The sequence below is a fragment of the Triturus cristatus genome, chromosome 8 (assembly GCF_964204655.1).
Source record: "Triturus cristatus chromosome 8, aTriCri1.1, whole genome shotgun sequence".
NCBI classification, from domain to species: Eukaryota; Metazoa; Chordata; class Amphibia; order Caudata; family Salamandridae; genus Triturus; species Triturus cristatus.
Window position 1 is genome coordinate 890555297 of NC_140591.1, and position 23452 is coordinate 890578748.

The 23452-nt window shown below is 51.4% G+C and overlaps 1 protein-coding gene across 1 annotated transcript in view; it reads left to right on the forward strand.

Moving 5' to 3' along the window:
• Positions 1-23452, forward strand: part of POLA1 (DNA polymerase alpha 1, catalytic subunit) — a 2011520-nt gene that overhangs the window by 861715 nt on the left and 1126353 nt on the right. The window lies entirely within an intron of this gene.

A 23452-nucleotide genomic window follows, 5' to 3' on the forward strand; every position in this document is an offset into this window, starting at 1 on the left:
CAAACAATTTCTTAAGTAGCATACGTTAAGTTACACAGGAAAATACAGTTAGGCCCAGGGGCCACGCAAATCATATACTAAGAAAGTGGTAGAAGTACCACGTCACGAACAGGGAGTAGGCCTAGGTCCTAGGGAATCGCTGGGGCTACACTACCCTACCAAGAGTTAGGAAGTGGGAGGCCCACGGGAAGCGTGTGCAGTGTGGAAACACACACACGGGTTACATTAAAGTCAATGGGAATGTAACCGATCGAAATAGGGAGAATAAGGACACTTCCGAAGGAGCTAGGAGGAAGCAACTCAAGACTTAGACACTTGGATAGTCAATATCCACTGGGGCACCTGAGTACTCGCGTTACCTCACCCACAGGAGACTGGTGCATAGGTGTGAAGATGTGTCGGGTGTCGTCGCTGGATCCTATGGATGCCTGTAGAACAGATGCTGGCAGGCGGCCAGGAGGAAGATGTCCGGTGGATCCAAGGATGGATCTTGAAGGAAGAACACCTGCAAGCAGAGGGGACAAAGTCTGGGTCACTAGCCAGTGACCGTGTGGAACCAGGAAGGAACCAGGCGATGTCGTGCAGAACACAGGTGATGTCGTGAAGCTTGTCTCTGCAGCTGCGTGGACCAGGAGGCATTGAGGATGACCAGAACCAGGATAAGAGCTGTCCCACGAAGGATCTTGCTGATGGCGGAGTCGACGTCCCGATTAGAGTCAACAAGCCTTGGCAAAGGCAACCCACGCGGAAAGGGAAATTCGCTTCAGGTGCAGACCAGGAAGGTCTGGGGTGCTTCTCTTTCACAGGGAAGCAAGGGCCAGTCTGGGTGAACCAAACCAGCAGTGGAAAGTCAAAGGTTCGTCGTCGCAGAGGCTACTAGCGAACGGGCCAGCAACTGGACAGACGCGTCGAGCAGGAAAATGCAGAAGGGCCCCACGCAGAACTCGTGGAGTGTGAAGGGCTGATCTTCGGTGCAGATGGTGCTCGGGGTTGGGGCATCTCAATCCCCAGAGTACAACTTCGAGGATGCCTCAGAAGCTGCGCTGGAAGCTAATCGCCAATTTTCCCAGGTAGCCGGTCCCACGTCTCTCGTCGCCTCCACGGATCTCAGGTCGGCTGTGGATGTGGATCAGGGTCAGAGAAGTCTGTAAGGCAAAGCTCTGGTCGGGCTCTGCAGTCGGTTCCTCGTAGAACTTTGGGCAAAGCAAACGGCAGGTTGCTTGATGGTGCCTGTTTGCACAGGGTGGCCACTCCTTGGCCGCAAGGGAGATTCTTCAGTCTTCTTCTTGTCGTCGAATGTTGAAGGTCCAGAGTTTCGTGTCTTGTTTCAATTCAGGATAATCCAAAATCCTAGGGACTCAGCTCCCACTCTTATACTAATCTGGGGGGCTGGGTTACCTGCTAGGTCCCTCCTATGGGTGGGACCAGGGAGGGGGGTGGTTACACCCCCTTCCCTTTGTCCAGTTTCACGCCAGGGCTGGGGCTGGAGTGCCCCAGCACCGTTTGAACCGGGCTATGCATGGGACACCTTGTGTCCCCCAGGCAGTGTCTCGTTTCTTTCATCCCTCCCTGCCCCAATACACTAAGGCCTGTCTAGGGTGGTGCTAGCACCTCCCAAGGCAGGAAACCTATTGTCCAAGCCTCCCTCGCTGGAAGGACTCCCAGCAGCAGGAGGTCAGACTTGTGTCTGTGGCAGCAGCGTCCACTTTGTGACGCTGGGGCTCTGGTTAACTTTAACCGGGTAGTAGGATTTCAACATGTCTTCCCCCTCTAGAAGGGGGGAATACTATCCTCACCGCCAGAAATGGTGTGGGGGTAGTATTCCAAAGTGTTAGACACCTTACACGACATGTTTTGATAAAGCCAAACCATAGTTACCATAACCGCGAGGATTATAAGGCACTTTAAGAGTATATGGTAGGCGATATCATAGAACAGCTATAAGGACATGGTTCCGAAAGCTGCAGACAGGCTCAGCTCACGCTAGAGCACCATCTCACATGTTACCAAGCACTCTGCCTCCAGGATTGTTAAGGCCTGCTATAGGAGTGGCTGACAGGTTACCCATGTGTCTATATATAAGGTAGGTATAGGGATACTACACCTAAGCAAGGGGTGATTACACGACCTTGCCCCAGCTGAGTGATCAGCCAGTTGTGTCACGATGGAAGGCCAGCCAGGGGTGGCATAATACATGCTGCAGCCCCTGGTAGGCCTAGGGTACACCTATGCCCTGGGTACCAAAGGTACACTGTACAGGGTCCAATAAGGTGGTCCTTACCAATTGGGTTATGTACCTAAAGTACATAGTATGAATTTAGAGAGAGAGCAGCTGGGCTGTGGGTCTGGTTAGCAGGCCCCAAGCCACATCTAAGTCATAAACCAGTAAAGCAAAAGCAAAAAGTGGGGGTGACCATAGGAAGCAGACCCTACTCTCCTACAGGTTTGTTGAGGGAATTTAACACATTCTGATCCCTTATTTGCAAGCCTCCACTCATCTTGTACTCCATTTACTGTCCGAGTTGTACATTCTCCATACTGTGATAGTGTCTATTGACTCTGTACATATGTGATCTTCCAAGGGTTACAGAATAATCTCTGAAGGGATTTCACATTTGCTTAAAAGTGAATTGCTTGGTGGGGAACTGAGAAAGTGTTTCACAATTGTCAGCTCTTCAACTTGAAGTGGCACAAAAAGTGTAAAGCCCTGGTGAATATGTATTGTGTACAGACCAAATCCCAAGTAGTTGGTGCAGGTATGACTGGACCATGTGGCCCATGGTGCAAAGTCTTTGATTTCTGTTACTGCTGTGCAGACCTCTCCAAAAGGTGCAGTTACCAGTGAAGACTTAAAAAAAAAAACTGGTCATTTTCCATCCTAGGCTGTCTCCAATAGGAAAGAACTCCAATAGATAAATGGTTGCCTCTAAAAAACATCAGAGACATTCCACTTGTGCTAACGATAGGAATCAAGCAGCCCCAGCCCTGAAGCATGTTTTTGAAGCTACTGAATATCAGCTGCAATAAAGTCCTTCCTGTTACACCTGCTAAAGCACTTCCAGATGGAGAGACTCGGGCACCTTTGGGAAGAATATTTGTAAAAATGTAAGAGAATTTTGTGGCACTACCCCTTCCCTTGTGGTCATTAAATTGTCCTATACAGAAGCGATGGGACCTTACATTTTAGAATTTATTTGATCTCAACTTAATTTTCTGAATTGTAAAGGAGTAGTCAAAGTCAATTAACAGTTATGCTTGCCTTTATTCAATGCTGCTTTGCTTCTCAATACTGTGTATACCGCCAAGTAGTGATTTGGCAAGTAGATCAGAGTTGGGAGTCAGCCAACCGTGTTCATAGTTGAAGTCATCCCTATAATTCGAAGTGTCCAAGTTAAGTTATTTTAACTAGTTTGAAGGTATGAAGTATTTATTTAGAGGGGTCAGTGACTTGTGTATCTGAAAGCAACAGTGCGTTATAGATGCCTTACCTTAGAATTTACCCCAGGCGTCAGACTGGATCTGGAAAGTTTTTCGTCAGCAGTACCCCTGCGTGTCGAAAGGTGGCGCCGGTCCGCTCCGTGTTCATCGTTGGCTTCGTGGTCGGCGGGATGACGTCACAGTAGCTACTGAGACGCCGCCCTCGCGAGCTGACCTAATTTCTTTCTTTTTCCGCTCCAGCCAACGCAGATCCGGAGAGAGCAGTACCTCCAGTCACTTTTTGCCGACTTTTGTCGACACCGTTTTCGAGTCTTCGACTCCTGGTGCACGTCAGGGATGCCCGGCTTCAAGGCTTGCGGTTCCTGTAGCCGACTGATGTTTGTGACGTATCCGCACTGTGTATGCCTGTTTTGCTTGGAGCGAGAACATGACCCCAAGTTGTGCTCCGACTGCTGGACCATGAATCCGAAGTCTTTGTGGGAGTGGTCTCGAAAGCTTCTTGAGGTCCGGCAGTCGGCTTCATGCCGTTCGAAGTTCTGGTCACGGAGTCCTCATCATCATTCTTCTTCCGAGTCTTCGCACTCTGGGTCAGGTAAGTCGAAGAAGCATTGTTACTCTTCGACTTCTCCCTGTCCGCCGGCTGGCACGACTAGGGATGCGGGTGATGCCCCTCCCACGGCTCCACGTGCGGAGTCCGAAGGGTCGACTCCGGGTTTCCCTCCCTTCCTGGGACCCGGAGCGACCCCTGCACAGCCTCTCCAATTTTATGAAGCGATGCATGCCATCTTTGGGCAGCCCGAAGCCGGCGTGCCTTTGGGCCCTGCGGACTCGGCTGGGGGCCCTGGGCCGTCGACTCCGGTGGCTCTGGCCTTGGCACCGCAGGGTTCCCTTGGATCTAGGCCTGGATCCAGATCGGCGCTAGTCGACCTTATTACACCTCCCCCGAATCCAACGGCACCACGTCCGCAGCCGATGCTGGTTGTTTCCCCAGCTGGCGTCTACCCCGGGGTAGCCACGGAGCCGGACCGGCATTGACGGGTACTTTTGTGCCATTGTTCTACCCTGGCTCTTTGAGACCAGATTGGCAGCCAGAGGAGGGTGAGGAGGCCTAGGTGGGGTCTGGAGACCCCTAACTGCCCAGTTGGGCTATGAACCGGACTTGAGAGAAGAACTCGGGGAAGCAAGTGGTCTGGCTACATCTCCAGACCTTGGCATGTTGTCTCCTCCTACCGTGGCCACGGAGGAGGGAGCGTCTTGAGCCGTGGTGTTGCGTAGGGCTGCTGAGGCTCTCAACCTTGAGCTACCTACGGTGGCAGTCAGGACTAACCTCCTGACCGGTGCTTCAACCGGCAGCGAGCTCCTCTGAGCCCCTGCTACCGTTTAATGAAGCCCTCGCTGACATCCTTTTGGGCACCTGGTCCAGGCCCAACACAGGGGCTCCTGTGGATAGGACGATTGCCCAATGCCACCGCCCGGCTCCTAGCGACCTCACTTTACTCTCCCAACACCCCACCCCTGAGAGCTTGGTGGTCCCAGCCTCCACCTCCAAAGGCGCATTCACTAACGCACCACCTGATAGAGAATCCAAAAAGCTGGACCATCTTGGGAAGATGTTTTTTTCCTCCAACTTGGGACTGCGGTCGGTAAACACCACATGTCTATTGGGCCGTTACACCCACTCTGTGTGGGATATGGTAGCGCAAGTGCTGCCCCAGTGCCCAGAGGAGGCCCGGGACGTACTCTCCTGTGCAGTTGCCGAAAGGAGAGACGCAGCAAAGTTTACCATCTGCTGTGGGCTAGATGCCACCGACTCACTATGCAGGACGACTTCCACGTCGGTAGCCCTTCGACGCTACGCCTGGTGGAGGTTGACTGGTTTTTCAGGGGATGTCCAATCCACTCTTATGGACATGCCCTTTGGCCGTTGCCTATTCAGCGCCAAGGCAAACAACGCGCTGGTGCGCTTTAAAGACCCTTGGGCTACGGCCAGGTCGTTGGGCCTCTCCACCACCTGCCCTGCGCAGTCTACTTTTCGCCCCTTTCGTGGCTACGGAAGGGGTGCACCGCCACGTCCCACCCAGAGTCACAGGCCAGCGCAAGCTGTTAGGCCTCTGCGCGTCCTGGGACGTGGGAACCACCGCTGTGGATCTGGGGGCCAGTGGGCGGGCCAGTCCACCACATCCCCCTCTGCAGCAGCCTCCAAACCCTCCAAGTCTGACCTTTCAGGGCCACCAAACTCCAGTGGGCGGCAGAATTCGCCATTACCTCCCCCACTGGTGCACCATCATGTCGGACAGGTGGGTTTTGCAAGTAGTACGAAAGGGCTACTCCCTCCCCTTCGAGACTACCCCTCCATCCATGCCACCTCAGCACCATCGCATGTTGAAGGATCTGGCCCTTCTCCAACAGGAAGTTTCGGCAATCTTGGCCAAGGGAGGCATCAATCGTGTTCTTATCCCAGAAGTAGGTTGTGGTTTCTCTTCCCACTGCTTTCTGGTGCCCAAGAAGGACAAAGGCCTGCGTCCTATCTTCGATCTCAGGAATGTCAACCGCTTCTTCCGGAAGGAGAAGTTCAAAATGTTGGTCACTTATTTTCACATCCCTGTCCTGCCAGCCCACCAGCGTTACCCGTGGTTCCCAAGAAGGCCACAAGCATTTTCAGTTTACCGTGCTACCCTTTGGCTTTACCAGTGCCCCTCAGGTGTTCACGAAAGTGATGGCAGTAGCCGCAGCTCATCTGCCCAGATCAGGGGTTCCAGTCTTCCCCTATCTTGACGACTGGCTGTTGAAGACCCCCCCCGAACAGTGAGTCTGGGATATTCGGGCTATGATTCTGATCTTTCAGCCTCTATCCTGGGTTTGTCAGGATGACCCTCGGGCGACTGGGCCTAATGGCCTCCTGCCCCTTGCTGGTGGGCTATGCCATCTATGCGGGCTCTGCAGTGGGACCTGAAGTTCCAGTGGGCACAACATCAGGGGAACCTCTCCAATTCCGTCCAGATCTCAGAGGGCACTTGTAGGAGAGTGGAATCTGACTAATGGTTGCCCCCAACTTTTTGCCTGGTATTTAAGTGGTTTTTGACTAGTCTGGCTGGGATCCTGCTGTCCAGGACCCCAGCCTATCTGCTTTCTCCCTAAAACTGTTGTGAGTACTCTAGGTACAAACATAATTGGATGCTGGGCATGCCCTACCAGTCCCTTGTAGATGGTGCCCTAGGTACCCAGGGCATGGGTCCCCCAGTAGGCCTACCAGGGCTGCAGCACTTATTGTGCCACCCTGGGACAGCCACCCAAACTGACACCACCAGGCCACTACTGTAGCCTGGGTAAGGTGGTGCTAGCACCCCTTACAGGGATGTAGGAACCCTATGTCCCATACCATTACAACACATATACTCTCATAGGTCACCCCTATGGCAGGCCCTGGTAATCCTACAGGGCTGGGTGCTGAGGTATGTGTGAGGGGGGACCCCTACATGAGTAGGACCTCTCTGCAACCTTCGTAAAACCGTTACTGGGTTGTTTGTAGTGTAGCCATACCATATACTCTTAACCACATTATAAGTTATTGCGTCATCGCTGTAACTTAGGAATGGCTACACAGAACCATATCGTGTTTGGTGTCAAACATGAAGGAATCATACCCCCAGTCCAGCCATGGGCATGGGGGCACGATTCCCCCTTGCTAGGAGGGTGATATGGGAAAAGCGGTAGAATTTGGACACCAATTTAAAAGTGCACATGTACCACAAAATGGCTACTGTTCGCCACCTACACGACTCTGGCTGGCTGTTGCTGGGGAAAACCCCAGCCTCGCCATCTGGACAATAGGGCTCCTGTGGCAGGGAGGTGCCAGCACCTCCCCAGACAGGATATGTGGATTGGAACAGGGTGGGTGCACCAAATGTCCTTTCAGAGTTGCACGTAGGCAGCTGCAGAGCCCCAATTCTGCATACACCGCCTGGAACCGGTTCAGGGGCATCCTGCCCCTCGCCCAGGCGGGAAACACACAAAGGGAAGTGGGTGTAGCCACCCTTTCCCGCCTCTACTCTGATTGGTAGGCTCTATTTTGGACCATCCCCTAATCTTGGGGATATATGGGAATAACTTTGCCCTAGAGCCTTAGATTCGCACAGGACTTCACAGAACTGACCTTCGACGAGCTGCTGCCCAGCTGACTGAAGAAATCTCCCTTGGGATAAAGGAGTTATCCCCCTGCTTGGCAGGCACCTAAAAGACTACAGGATACCCGGTTGGAACTTCGTTGCTCTCACGACCTTCGACGCCTTCCAGCAACCTCGAGGTGGGTCTCCAGTGCATCCCAGCGTCCTGTGAGTGTGCCCAGCAAGTCTGAGCACCCTGGACCACGTGGGTGTCGAGATCCCCGCATACCCCGAGACACCAGCCACCTCTTGTCCAGCACACGACCCCGACCAGTGGGGAAGTTGTGCTTTGGCCCATTCTTGAGCCAACCTTCAAGCAGCATTTGTGCCGACCCTCAGCTCCCTGGCCCGCTCCGGTGGCCCGTGGGAGCCCTTTTACGCACTCCATTTTGCTGCCTTCCGCGGTCCCTTGTCCCTCGACTTGTGGGCCCTGACGGAGGACAATCTTCTTTTCTAAGAGTTTCCCTGGTTGCTCCAGGCCTGCTCTACGCTCCCCGCAAAGGATAGCACCCTCAGACCACGTGGGTCTGCACCAGCAGCTGCTTTGTTCATCTTGCGTGGGTTGCGGTTGCCAATGCTTAGTGGATCCAATCGGGACACTAACACCGCAGCGACCCTCAGCCGACATGGGACAGTTGCCCTCCAGAAGCTGGCCTTCCTTGAAGCCTCCCGGAGCCCGTGACTGCAGAGCCCAGCTGTACCTTCCACACCTGAAGCACCCGACATCCACGAGCTCCTTCCTGTGAGCTCCCTGGTCACTGTGCTGTGACCCAGACTCTGTCCCCTCTGCTTTCAGGTTCATCTTTGTCTTTTCTTCAACTTCAATCTTCACGACTTCAGCGACACTTCCAGCTAGCAGCAGTTTGGACTCCTTTTCCATAAAAAATCAGCCCGCGACCCGACACCAGAATCGACCTATGCACCCGGCTTCCCTGGGGCAGGTAACAGTGGTACTTCGGTACTTCCGTGGTGGTGGGCTCTCCAAAGCCTTAAGTCTCAAGCCTTAACTTTGTACTGTTGTTAGAAGTGTCCTTAAACCTTAATTATTCAACCGCGACATTCTCCATAGGCTAACATTGCGATCCCGACAGCAACTTCTCGCACTGCACACGCCTCCCGTGGGTCCCCTTCCTCTTAACTGTGGGTGGATTCTTAAGGGGCCAGCGATCCTGAATGCCCTAGGCATTGCCTGTAGAATTGTCGTGGTTCTTATACCACTATTTTAGTATATGGTTTGGTCCCCCCCTGGGGTCCATTGATTTCTGTGCTATTTATTGTGTTTAGAAATGCTTGTTTGAATTGTAACTTTGCCACTAGCCACATAAAGTGACTGTGGGATTCTGTCTAGAATAAATACATATATTTTATATATATACCTGTGTGGGCTACTCTTTCATTTGGTTATTCAAGAGGTTATTATGGTAAAACAATAAGCTTAACACTCCTTCAAGACTTAGCCTGAAGGCTGCTCTCCACAGCTACCACTAGGATAGCTTTCTTTAAAGGTTGTCTTAAACCTATCATCAATAGGAGTCGAATTGGACTGGTGCAAGGTGTCCCTATAACTAGGAACAGCATATGCCAGGCCAACTTCTCACATTGGTGTGCAGCGGTTGGATTCAAGCTTGCCATTGTTTTACCAGATAACAAATTGAATTTCTAAAGTGAAAGCCACAAGGTACCAAAGGTACATATAAATTCAAGCTAGAATACAATAAGTTCTACTGAACTTGGAGTTGTGTGTAGAGGGTTTAGCACACCTTGACTACAACTCAAGAGAGGGTTCAGTAGGCCACACTTAGTGTAGGTAGATACATCACTACACTAAACATGTCTTCAGGTGGCACTAAGGCTATGGAAGGACCCCAGAGGATCCCAGTAGATAAGTATGATAATTTCACCTTTGCAGAGCTCAGGGAAATGTGCACCCTTAGAAGACTGAAGACAGACAGAGGTGCCAACACAAAACGTCTCAGGGAAATCCTGCTCATAGCAGACTTTATGGAGTCCATAGGATCCAGAGGGACGGACAGAGTGGGTGGGCACCCCTCAGAAGAGGACACTCCCATAGTGGAATCTGAAGAGGAACAGGAAGAGGATGAAAATCCTGACCTGGAAGAAACAGACCACTCACAGCATGGAGGTGATGGCTCAAGAGGCACTCCCTCCACCCTTAAAAGGGGAGTGGTGGATCCAAGAAGGAACAGATCCCCCCTCAGTGGGATCCAACCATTCTAGGAGATCCAAAGGGTCCTCTGCCTCTTCTCAGAGAAGAGAAACCTCTCATGAGAGGAAATGCAGACTGATCAAATTTGAGCAGGCTAAGCTTGAGCTTAAAAGAGAACAGTTAGCATTGGACAGGGAAACCCTGGAGCTTCAGAAAGCTTCAAAGAAGTGGGGTCTAGAGATCCCTGGTGGCAGTAATGAAACCCCTAGAGTTAGAGAGAAAGTCCCTGACAATAGGAACCTCCACAAGATTGTGCCCCCCTATCAGAATGGGGATGATATCCACAAATGGATATCTGCTCTTGAAAGGGCCTGTAGAGTACAGAGGGTCCCTGTAGAGCAGTGGGCAGCAATCCTGTGGCTCTCCTTTTCAGATAAAGGTAGAGACAAGCTCCTCTCTGTAAGAGAAGAGGATGCTGATGATTATTATATCCTGAAAGCTGCTTTAATAGATGGGTTTGGCTTAACCACTGATCAATACAGACTTAAGTTCAGGGACACCCAGAAAGCACAGAATCAGGATTGGGTAGACTTTGTGGATTGTGCAACCAAGGCACTGGAAGGTTGGTTAAATGGCAGTAAAGTTAATGATTATCAAGGATTGTATAATCTCATTATGAGGGAGCAGATTCTTAATAATTGTCAGAACCAACTTTTACACCAGCACCTGGTGGACTCTGATCTGACCTCTCCCCAAGAATTGGGAAAGAAGGCAGACAAATGGGTCAGAACCAGGATTAGGCCTAAAAACCAAGTTGGTGACCAGAAGAAGGATTCCACTAAGCCCAAAGAGAAAGGTGGGGATGATAAACAAGAAAAGTCCTCTGAAGGGCCCCAACAACCCAGTGCTGGGGGTGGGTCCCAAAATACTTCCTCTAATAACAAGAAACCATATTGCCATGTGTGTAAGAAACCTGGCCACTGGAAAACTGACTCCAGCTGTCCAAAGAATGGCAATAAAGAGAATGTCCCTCCAAAACCAGCTCCAACACCTCCTGTTACTACTAGTAGTAATCCCCCAGGTGGTGGGAGTGCACCCAAAAACTTAGTTGGGTTCTCTTTGGGGACACCAGTGGACTCTGGCCTAGCCAGGTCCCCTGCATTAGCAACTATGGTCTGTGATGGTGGCATGGGGTTTGCCAACTTTACCATGAGCCCCAGTATTCTGGGCAGGTACAGACAAGAACCAATAATCAATGGTCAGAAGGCTGTGGCCTATAAGGACACAGGGGCCAGTGTCACCATGGTGACCAAGAGGCTAGTGCCCCTAGATCAGCGTTTACCTGGGTTTAGCTATCAGGTGACCTACATTGATGGAATCAGAACAGATCATCCCATGGCAGTGGTAAATCTCAGCTGGGGAGGAGTCACTGGCCCCAAGAGAGTGGCAGTGTCCCCAAACTTGCCTGTAGATTGTCTACTGGGGAATGATCTAGAAATCTCAGCCTGGGCTGAGGTTGACCACAAGGCCCATTTGAAAATGGTAGGAATCCCTGAGAGAGTGGATGAGACCCTGGGGGCCTCACCTCCACCCCAGGAGAAAATAGAAAGAGTGAAGCCTGAAACTATGGATCACTCTACCCAAACAGAGAGCATAGGGGAGGAGGAGCAGTCTTCCCCCCACCAGACTACAGGTAAAGGTCCAGTTTCTCAGGGAACTGATCCTGCCCCTTGTGAAGTAACTGCCCCAGATGTGGACAGGCCTGGCCTGCCCACCTCTCTGATGGCAGGGGACCCTTCCAAGGTGGTACCCAGTCTGGAGCAGGTATCCTGCCCCTCTCTACCCTGCCTCAGTCAGCCCAGGGCTGCAGAGGTCAGGGAGGTCAGTGGACCCTTATTGGGCCCCTGCCCAGAGGAACCCCCTCATCAACAGATTAGGGACACCCAGCAGAGTAGTTTCAGCCAGGTGAATATTCCTCTACAAACTGAGGGATCCCCCTTACCCCTAGGTATAGGCACCCCTCAAATGGATGTTGTTGAGCACAGGGAAACCTGGGGCCTAGCTGCCCCAAACCTTCCAGTGCCCTCCACTATTCCAGCCAAAGGGATCCAACCCCCAGCTGTAGGCAGCCAGAGGTTGACCCTTAGGGCCAGATATGACACAGTCATGGGCAGAAAGGCTTCCATAGTGGCCAGTGATCTGAGGAGGTTGAGACCAACCCAAGTAGGGTCTCACTTCCAGACTCAGACACCCCACCAGCCCACCTCTGACCCAAAAACCAATACAGGTAATTTCCCTAGACTTTGGAGAAACTCTAGAACCCCTCGGGGTAGGATTTCCCAAGTGGACCATGAGACAGGGAGCAACCATGTTAGTACAGGTTCTTCCTTATATGGCCACTCAGGAAATAAAGGCTTATCTGGACAAGGTTAGCCTTATCTCCTTTCGTTTGGGGGGGGGGGTTATGTAGGAGAGTGGAATCTGACTAATGGTTGCCCCCAACTTTTTGCCTGGTATTTAAGTGGTTTTTGACTAGTCTGGCTGGGATCCTGCTGTCCAGGACCCCAGCCTATCTGCTTTCTCCCTAAAACTGTTGTGAGTACTCTAGGTACAAACATAATTGGATGCTGGGCATGCCCTACCAGTCCCTTGTAGATGGTGCCCTAGGTACCCAGGGCATGGGTCCCCCAGTAGGCCTACCAGGGCTGCAGCACTTATTGTGCCACCCTGGGACAGCCACCCAAACTGACACCACCAGGCCACTACTGTAGCCTGGGTAAGGTGGTGCTAGCACCCCTTACAGGGATGTAGGAACCCTATGTCCCATACCATTACAACACATATACTCTCATAGGTCACCCCTATGGCAGGCCCTGGTAATCCTACAGGGCTGGGTGCTGAGGTATGTGTGAGGGGGGACCCCTACATGAGTAGGACCTCTCTGCAACCTTCGTAAAACCGTTACTGGGTTGTTTGTAGTGTAGCCATACCATATACTCTTAACCGCATTATAAGTTATTGCGTCATCGCTGTAACTTAGGAATGGCTACACAGAACCATATCGTGTTTGGTGTCAAACATGAAGGAATCATACCCCCAGTCCAGCCATGGGCATGGGGGCACGATTCCCCCTTGCTAGGAGGGTGATATGGGAAAAGCGGTAGAATTTGGACACCAATTTAAAAGTGCACATGTACCACAAAATGGCTACTGTTCGCCACCTACACGACTCTGGCTGGCTGTTGCTGGGGAAAACCCCAGCCTCGCCATCTGGACAATAGGGCTCCTGTGGCAGGGAGGTGCCAGCACCTCCCCAGACAGGATATGTGGATTGGAACAGGGTGGGTGCACCAAATGTCCTTTCAGAGTTGCACGTAGGCAGCTGCAGAGCCCCAATTCTGCATACACCGCCTGGAACCGGTTCAGGGGCATCCTGCCCCTCGCCCAGGCGGGAAACACACAAAGGGAAGTGGGTGTAGCCACCCTTTCCCGCCTCTACTCTGATTGGTAGGCTCTATTTTGGACCATCCCCTAATCTTGGGGATATATGGGAATAACTTTGCCCTAGAGCCTTAGATTCGCACAGGACTTCACAGAACTGACCTTCGACGAGCTGCTGCCCAGCTGACTGAAGAAATCTCCCTTGGGATAAAGGAGTTATCCCCCTGCTTGGCAGGCACCTAAAAGACTACAGGATACCCGGTTGGAACTTCGTTGCTCTCACGACCTTCGACGCCTTCCAGCAACCTCGAGGTGGGTCTCCAGTGCATCCCAGCGTCCTGTGAGTGTGCCCAGCAAGTCTGAGCACCCTGGACCACGTGGGTGTCGAGATCCCCGCATACCCCGAGACACCAGCCACCTCTTGTCCAGCACACGACCCCGACCAGTGGGGAAGTTGTGCTTTGGCCCATTCTTGAGCCAACCTTCAAGCAGCATTTGTGCCGACCCTCAGCTCCCTGGCCCGCTCCGGTGGCCCGTGGGAGCCCTTTTACGCACTCCATTTTGCTGCCTTCCGCGGTCCCTTGTCCCTCGACTTGTGGGCCCTGACGGAGGACAATCTTCTTTTCTAAGAGTTTCCCTGGTTGCTCCAGGCCTGCTCTACGCTCCCCGCAAAGGATAGCACCCTCAGACCACGTGGGTCTGCACCAGCAGCTGCTTTGTTCATCTTGCGTGGGTTGCGGTTGCCAATGCTTAGTGGATCCAATCGGGACACTAACACCGCAGCGACCCTCAGCCGACATGGGACAGTTGCCCTCCAGAAGCTGGCCTTCCTTGAAGCCTCCCGGAGCCCGTGACTGCAGAGCCCAGCTGTACCTTCCACACCTGAAGCACCCGACATCCACGAGCTCCTTCCTGTGAGCTCCCTGGTCACTGTGCTGTGACCCAGACTCTGTCCCCTCTGCTTTCAGGTTCATCTTTGTCTTTTCTTCAACTTCAATCTTCACGACTTCAGCGACACTTCCAGCTAGCAGCAGTTTGGACTCCTTTTCCATAAAAAATCAGCCCGCGACCCGACACCAGAATCGACCTATGCACCCGGCTTCCCTGGGGCAGGTAACAGTGGTACTTCGGTACTTCCGTGGTGGTGGGCTCTCCAAAGCCTTAAGTCTCAAGCCTTAACTTTGTACTGTTGTTAGAAGTGTCCTTAAACCTTAATTATTCAACCACGACATTCTCCATAGGCTAACATTGCGATCCCGACAGCAACTTCTCGCACTGCACACGCCTCCCGTGGGTCCCCTTCCTCTTAACTGTGGGTGGATTCTTAAGGGGCCAGCGATCCTGAATGCCCTAGGCATTGCCTGTAGAATTGTCGTGGTTCTTATACCACTATTTTAGTATATGGTTTGGTCCCCCCCTGGGGTCCATTGATTTCTGTGCTATTTATTGTGTTTAGAAATGCTTGTTTGAATTGTAACTTTGCCACTAGCCACATAAAGTGACTGTGGGATTCTGTCTAGAATAAATACATATATTTTATATATATACCTGTGTGGGCTACTCTTTCATTTGGTTATTCAAGAGGTTATTATGGTAAAACAATAAGCTTAACACTCCTTCAAGACTTAGCCTGAAGGCTGCTCTCCACAGCTACCACTAGGATAGCTTTCTTTAAAGGTTGTCTTAAACCTATCATCAATAGGAGTCGAATTGGACTGGTGCAAGGTGTCCCTATAACTAGGAACAGCATATGCCAGGCCAACTTCTCACAGCACTGTACCCCAATTTCAGGGGTGACTAACGAACCAGCATTGGGTCGACAGCAGAGCCTTCCCCAACCAGAGTTCACAGTGGTGACCGATGCATCACTTCTGGGATGGGGCTGCCACATGGAGAGGCGGAGATCAGAGGCATCTGGTCTCCCGGCGGAGTCCGGGCTCCACACCAACCTTCTGGAGCTTTGGGCAATTCGTCTTGCACTCAAAGCATTCCTTCCCTCAATTCCGGGAAGAGTAGTTCATGTGTGAACGGACAACACCACCGCCGTGTGCTACTGCAACAAGCAGGGTGGTGTGGGGTCATGGACCCTGTCAGGAGGCCCTCCGCCTCTGGAAATGGCTGGAACATCAGTGCATATCCCTGGTGGTTTAACACCCGGCAGGTTCCCTGAACGCCAGAGATGACAAACTCAGCTGCTAGTGCATGATGGATCACAAATGGCGTCTTAACTCGGAGGTGGTGCAAGGGCTCTTTTGACAGTGGGGAGAGCCTTGGTTAGATCTATTCGCCACCGAAGAGAACGCTCAATGTCAGACATTCTGCACATTAGAATTTCCAAGGTGGCACACACTAGGCAACGATTTTTGTTGTGGTCTTCTATATGCCTTTCCTCCTAAACCACTTCTCCCCAGAGTGCTGAAGAAGATCAAGCGCTACCGGGCCCAAGTCATTCTTGTGGCTCCAGATTGGGCATGAAGAGTCTGGTATCCCGAGCTGCTACACATGGCCATCGATCCTCCGATCCGACTGCCTCTTCAGGAGGATCTTCTGTCGCAGCAGCAAGGGACAGTCCTCCCCCCCCCCCCCCCCCCCCCCCCCCCGATCCTGTCCAGCCTCCACCTCGGCGTCAGTTGATGTTGTTTGACCTGCCTTCCGAAGTCTGTGGTGATATCTTGGCAGGCAGGCGTCTCTCCACTAAGACGGTATATGCCTGCAGATGGAACAAATTTGTGGCATGGTGCACAGCAAAGGCTGTGGATCCCCTTTCCGCCCCTCTTTCTGAGGTCCTCTTGTTCCTCCTTTCTTTGGCCCAGCAGGGCTTGGCTCCGGGCACTCTCAAAGGCTACCTCTCGGCCATTTCAGCCTTCCTTATGCTTCCTGATCAGCCTTCTCTTTTCAAGTCTCCTGTTGTAAATCGCTTCTTTAAGGGCATTACTCATCTCTTTCCTCCTATTCCCTTCTAAATGCCCCAGTGGGACTTGAACTTGGTTCTTACATATCTAATGTGCACTGCCTTTGAGCTGCTACATAACTGTCCTCTCAGGCTTCTGACCTTGAAAACTACTTTTTTGGTGGCCATCACCTCTGAGTGCAGGGCGAGTGAGCTCCAAGCACTTTCTTCTAGGCCTTCTTTTCTGACTGTTCATCCAGACAAGCTTGTCCTTCGAACTAGTCCGTCTTTCCTTCCCAAAGTGGTTGCTCCTTTTTCATATTGGACAGACCATCACTTTGCCTACCTTATTTCCGCCTCCGCATCCTTCCAAGGAAGAAGAGAGGCTCCACCGTCTGGATCCAAAACGTGCGCTTTCCTTTTACTTGGATCACACAAAATTCCGGGTGAATGACCAGCACTTTGTTGGCTACGTGGGCGCCCAAAAAGGTTGGGCCGTGCACAAACGGATCATTTCCATATGGGTCGTTTTGTGCATAAAAGCTTGTTATTCCTTGGCAAAGACGGAGCCTGCTGTGGGGTTGCACCCATTCCACCAGGGCGACGGCAGCTACCACTGCTTTGGGACATGGAGTCCCACTTAATGACATCTGTCAGGCACCTACGTGGGCATCGCTGCACACGTTCACAAGACACTACTGCCTGGATAGCCAAGTCTGGAGAGAACGCTTCTTTGGCCGTACTGTTCTCCAGGACTTCCTGGTGTTAACTTAGTTCGCAGATCCACCTCCGGGGGTGGTATTGCTGGGGTATCTATTCTAAGGTAAGTAATCTAGAACTGTTTCTTTCAGATGAACAAGTTACTTACCTTCGGTAACGATAGATCTGTAAGAAACACAGGCTAGATATAGTTTCCTTTACAGCCCCTCCCATACTCCCTGTTCTGCGAACTGACTTCTAGGATTAAGGAGTTCTTTTCATGGCCCTAATTTTGTGCACCAGTGGTCAGTGTCTTGCATGGCTTTGTGCTTCTGGCATGGAAAGTCGTGTATAGAACTGACATCCGCGCGCGACGGCGGCGTCTATGTAACTACCGCAACTTCATCTCGGCAACCGCGATGCCAACAACTATTGCGGAGCCGACCGACGCCACCTTTCGATGCGCAGGAGTAATGCTGATGAAAAACTTTCCGCATCCAGTATGACACCTGGGGGTAATATTCTAAGATAAGGAATCTATAGCAAACCTATGTTTCTTACAGATATATCGTTACCGAAGGTAAGTAACTTGTTCATTAGAACAGTGGAATACTGATCCGGAGTCTGTGATTATAAATAAGGGGCTCGCCCCTTAAGGACAGCTGCTTGATTTCAAGTGAAGGGCTTACTCTTTTATTTTTTTTATTTTTTTAAACTTTATTTATACTTTTCAAAGAAATATGCAGAACTTGAACATGGGTTGAGAATACAAGGTGCAATAATATCACATACCATACAAAGCAATGACAGTGTTCCAAAGGCAGCATAGTAACCTATACCATCGAGAAAGCAGTTAGTTTGGTACTCCCACGTTAGGGGTGTGGGCGTCATGACAAAACCTGGACATGTCAGTCCATCCAAGCCTAGGTAGTCTGGACGACATCAGGCGATCCCAATGTTAGCGGCTGCACCCACATCCATAGAGACTAATGTGCGGAACTTGTAGTAGTGGCGACAATGTCTTCGGCATTTTCAACGGGATGTGACCATAGATAACCTGTCAGGGGACCCCAGATATCAACGGGTTTAGAGGCAGTAGGCAGAAGCTCCGTGTATCTGAGCAAAGTGTCCTGACAATGCACCATGTCCTGTAACCATTCTTTAAATTTTGGGGCCCTGCCCCTCCCCCACCGAGCAGCTAATCGTCTCTTCGCTAACAGAAGAGCAGCAGTTATGAATCTGCGGTATGGCCTTTTAATTGTTTTGGTGTAACCCAATAGCGCCTGAGTTGGAGATGGGGTCAGTGGGGTGTTAATCATCTCCGAAAGGCTCGAGTATACCCGCTGCCAATATCTAACAATGTCAGGGCATCCCCAAGCTAGATGTAAAAAATCCGCTGCTGGCGCGCGACAGCGCCCACAGAGGTCATTTTCCCGGAGGCCAAATCTGCACATCTGAGCCGGATTGCAATAAAGCCTGTGCAGGAATTTATAGTGAATGATCCTGAATCTGCTGCTGGATGAGATTTGTTCAGTCTGTTGGCAGCAGAAACACCAAATCTCGTCTTCTATGGATGTATCCAACTCCTCCTCCCATCTAATGCACGCTCTGCAAGGCCCAAAATAAAGTGAGGTGTGCAGTGAATGATATAGTGTAGAGACCGCGTGTGCAGAAGAGTCCGCGCTGAGCAACTTGTGCAGTGGAGCCAATGTGGGTGGTTCATCAGGGAACGCCTCAGTCACCGCCTGGATCCCACTGCGGAGACGGATATACAGAAATGTGTCCATGGGTGTAGCTGTCATGTCCCCAAACAGATGCGCCAGTGAACGAAAACGCCAACCCCTGATATAAATCCCCCCATGTCTTAATGTTGAGTTTGGTCATAACCTTTTTAAACAATTGTTCCTGTAGCAAGGGCAGTGAAGGGTGGTACGCCAGTGGGAGCAATGGGGAATAAACTAGTGGCGTCTGGACTTTCTGTGCAATATGACGCCAGGCTAGAATGGAACTGGAGACAGGGTTATGATGTGCAGTCTGTGTCGCAGGTTTACTGAATAATGCCCCTTCGAGCGGGACAGGGTCCGCCAGCCAATGTTCGCCCGCCACCTGGGGCATAAAGGGGGGGGGGATGAATCCAATAATAGACGAAGTGGGCCTGTGCACTGTGATAGTATAGTTCAAAATCAGGTAAGTCAAAACCTCCCTGGACAAATGGGCGAGTCAAAGTATCCCAGCTCAACCGAGGACGCCTACCTCCCCATACCAGCCGGATAAGCTCAGAACGCAATAGTTTGAAAAAGGGCTTGCCTGGATGAAAAGGGATGTTCAGAAACAAATAAAGGAGTTTTGGGAGAATCATCTTAATGAGGGACGCTCGTCCCGCCATTGAAAGAGGGAGAGTGATCCACCTAGTCACACGCGTCTGAATGTGGTCCAGTGCACGAGCATAGTTTAACCGCATTAGTTCTTCTCGATCCCGAGAGATCATTATTCCTAAATACCGAACTTCACCGTCGCACCACTGCAGTGGGTAGTCAAGGGGGAAAGGCTGCGCTGCCGTGGTAAGAGGGAGTATAGTAGATTTTCCCCAGTTAACGTTTATACCAGACAATACAGCAAATCGGATGAATTCCCTCAGTATAGGGTTAAGATTAACGGATGGCTCTCTGACATAAAGCGTAATGTCATCCGCATAAAGGGAAATAAGAACCTGTCTCTGAAAGCAGCGCAGAGCTTTGTCCCGATGGTGCTGACGGAGCCGGGCTGCCAGAGGTTCCATAGCCAGCGCAAATAGAAGAGGTGACAGGGGGCACCCCTGGCGAGTGCCCCGTGATATCGAGAAGGACTCTGATATACGGCCGTTAACCCTTACCCTGGCCATAGGTTTATGATAAAGGATTGTGATCCACCGCAGAAATCCAATGGGTAGTCCCATATTGCGAAGTATACAAAGAAGGTAATCCCATTCCAATGAGTCAAAGGCTTTGGTGGCGTCTAAAAAGACCACCACCATTGGTAAGCCAGGGTCGACATTTCGCAATATCGAGAATAGGGTCCGCAAGTTGTGTGAGATGGCTCTGCCGGGAATGAATCCCGCTTGATCAGATAGCACCAGTCCCTCTATCACTAGCTTCAGGCGATTTGCCAGTACCTTAGTCAAGATCTTACCATCGCAGAAAGGGGCCGGTAGGAGTCGCAGGACTGAGGCGGCTTCCCGGGCTTAAGTAGAGAGGTGATTAAGGCCTCTTGCATCGACGGCGGGAGTATCCCGGACTGATGTCTCCAGGAATACCTCCCTAAGCACTGGTGCCAGTAGATCCACATAGGCCTTATAAAAGTCTATAGGCAGACTGTCCAGTCCCGGCACCTTCCCGGACGCCATCTGCCCTTTGGCATCTCTGATTTCGTCCAAGCTAATGGGCGCTGCCAAGAATTCTCGCTGATAATCTGGCAGCCATCCCAAAGTGAGCTCCCGCAGGTAATCATCCATTTCCAGGTCGCCCTCCCTGGTGGTGGTATATAGAGATGCATAGTGTGTGGTGAAAGCAGCCATGATCGATCGTGTGTCACGCAAGAGTTTCCCTGCATTACCCTCCAGCTCCAATACAGAATTAGACCGCCTAGGGGGCCTCACAACTCCCGCCAGGAACCGTCCCGGACGTTCTCCCTCTCCGTATGTCCTAGCCATATAATACTTACTTCGAAAGTGAGCCTCCCTATCGGCAGTGGATTTATAATCAGTCAAAGCTGTTCTAAATTGGAGTTGTGCATCTACGTTAGTAGCAAAGTCAGATCGGGTTTCTAGAGTGCGTAGTGTGTGCTCTAGTGTATGTAATGTGGTACACAGCGCGCGTAGTACTCCTGAGCTCTTGGAAATACAGATTCCCCGCACTGTGACCTTCAGCGCTTCCCACATAGTCGCCATACACTCGACCGACCCCCTGTTATGTGAGAGGAATGCCTCAATTTCCTGGCCCAACTCAGTTCGGAAAAGTTCGTCAAGTAAAATGTGAGATTGCAGTCTCCATATGCGCGATGTCCCAACTATGTCAGGCAGCCGGAACCTAGCCGGGACCGGGGACTGGTCGGAGAATGTACGGCCCAGGTGTTGTGCCGCCGCCAAAAACGGGGCTAGCCCCCGAGAGATTAAAAAGTAGTCTAGTCTGGCCCAAAAGGCGTGTGCAGTATTCCAGTGTGTGCCTTCCATCAAATTCGGGTGTAAGTGCCGCCAAGCGTCTATAACGTCTTGGTTGTCGCATAGGTCCCGCAAATATCTGTACGTGTTAGTGTAATGATGCGCAGAGGTGTTCGATCTATCGACGACTGGGTTAAGAACTGCATTAAAGTCCCCTCCCCATATCGTATGTGTCGAGCCTATGTCTCGTATCTTATTCCAGAGGGCCATGAAACTTCTAGGGTCATCGCAGTTAGGTTCATAAGAGCAGGCAATCGTGATTGTTTCATTACCAATCCTACCCCAAGTTAAGCAGTATCGCCCCTCCCGGTCAACAACATCTCCCAAGGGAGTGTAGGGGATATTTCTTTTTATCAGGATAGCGGTACCTCTAGCATAGGAAGAGTAAGGTGCGAAGACAGAATGAGCTGCCCATCTGGAAGCGAAGCTGCCTCTGCGCTGCGGGTCCATGTGGGTCTCCTGTAGAAATACTATGTGCACATTTAATCTATCTAATGCATTCACTATCTGTCTGCGCTTTCTGGGGTTGCCCAATCCCCGAACGTTCCAAGTAAGAGTAGAGATCAGTCCCCCCGAATTAGTATCGGCGTTACCGTCATGACTCATATCCCCAACAAGAATGGGTCTGGTCAATATAGGCCCCGTCAAGCGCCAGTCCTATTGCTACCCTTGCACTAAACATGGTAGGGAGTAACTCAACACTGTACTTTGTCTTGCAATACTTTTCATTCTCAACCATAACATATACAATTCTCTGTGAACATCCCCCCCCCCCCCCCCCCCACCCACCCACATCGACATCCCAATCATGTCGGACATGATTCCCTCCCAGCGCAAACCCAGAACACCAAAACATCACCCTAGAGGTGAACACCCATGGTGGGGGACACAAGGGGTCCAGACCCGCCTTCCATCTCCCCCGCTATTGCACCCGCAGCACGCCAGTCTACAGAACTAGCGGCAAGTGCGGGATAGGGGAAGGAAGCGCCAGGGCGAGTAATAGCAAAAGCATAAAGGAAACCATTAAGTTGCTGGAGTTATACATCTCTTAAGCGAGCAACTGAAACCAAAGTGTAGAACGAAATCTGCAGGTAATTTAAATACATATCAACACCAGACATAGGAATCATATGGAAAAAAAGGAAACAAAAACGGAGTAAATCCACCCATCAGTCCAACGCAGAGGTGGGCGAGCGGGAACGCGTCCGACCCGAGGGAGACCTCTCGTTACCCTGGGGCCGTTTGTTGTCCTTTAGAAAGTGTTCAAACTGTGCTGGGTCTTGGAATAGGTGCTGATTGCCCTGGTGAACTACACGTAGCTTAGCTGGATACATCATTGAGTATTGAATGCCACTCTGTAGGAGCCTTTTTTTTACTGCAGCAAACTTGCGCCTCGCATCCTGCACTGACTGAGTGAAGTCTGGGTAGAAGAAGAGTGTGGTGTTTTCAAACTGAACCGGTTGTTTTTCAGGGGCTAAGCGTAGTAGAGTGTCCCGGTCTCTGTGGTTCAAGAAACGAATAATAACAGGCCTAGGGGGTCCCCGGGTATGGGCCTGGGGCCGAGAGAGCGATGAGCCCGCTCTACCACCAGTTGTTGGGAAAAGGCCTCCAGGCCGAAGAGTTCAGTCAATAGTTTCTCTATGAAGTTTTCCATTTTGCCCACATTGGTGGACTCGGCCAGGCCAATAAGGCGCACGTTATTCCGGCGCGAACGCGCTTCTAAATCTTCGTTCTTGTCGACTATCACCTTTAAAAGTCTCTCCATTTGTGATACTTTGGTGGCATTGGCCGCAGCCCCGTCCTCCAGCCCAGAAACCCTTTGCTCCGCCTCCTTTACTCTTTCCTCCTGTTGATCTAGTCTATGCACCACAGAATCAAGGCATTTGGACATGTGGTCTATTTTAGAGTCTATGGATGTGAGACTTGTCTGCATATTTAGCAGGATCGCCTTCCAGTCCACCTCAGCGCCATCATCACCTTCAGAGTCCCCATCCACCGTCTGTGGGGCTCTGGACTTTTTCTTGTGGGACTCAAAGGGAAGCTTAGATTGTTTGGCGTCAGTTTCCCCCTGCTGGTGGCAGGGGCAAGGGAGGCCTCAACCCAGGAGATCAGAACCGAAGCGCCCTCACCACTCCACCGAAAAAACCGAGCTGGTACTGTAATCGCAGAGGGGAGTAGTATGTGGCACGTCGAGGTGTTCACCAATGATCACACAGACGGCAATACACAATGTAGATTATTAGAAGGGCCCTGGTAAGCGACAGGACGGCCGACCTCCAGCTGCAGGAATGCCCTATCACTCTTGAGGCCTCCACACAGGTAATTCCCCACTCCCCTGCATTCAGTGGGGTACTGTATCTGTGAATAGCTCAACAGAGGGCTCCCACGTTGGTACACTCCTTGAGTAAGGCTGGGGCTCCACGGAAGCTGCACTGGGCTACACTGCCTCTCCACCCACG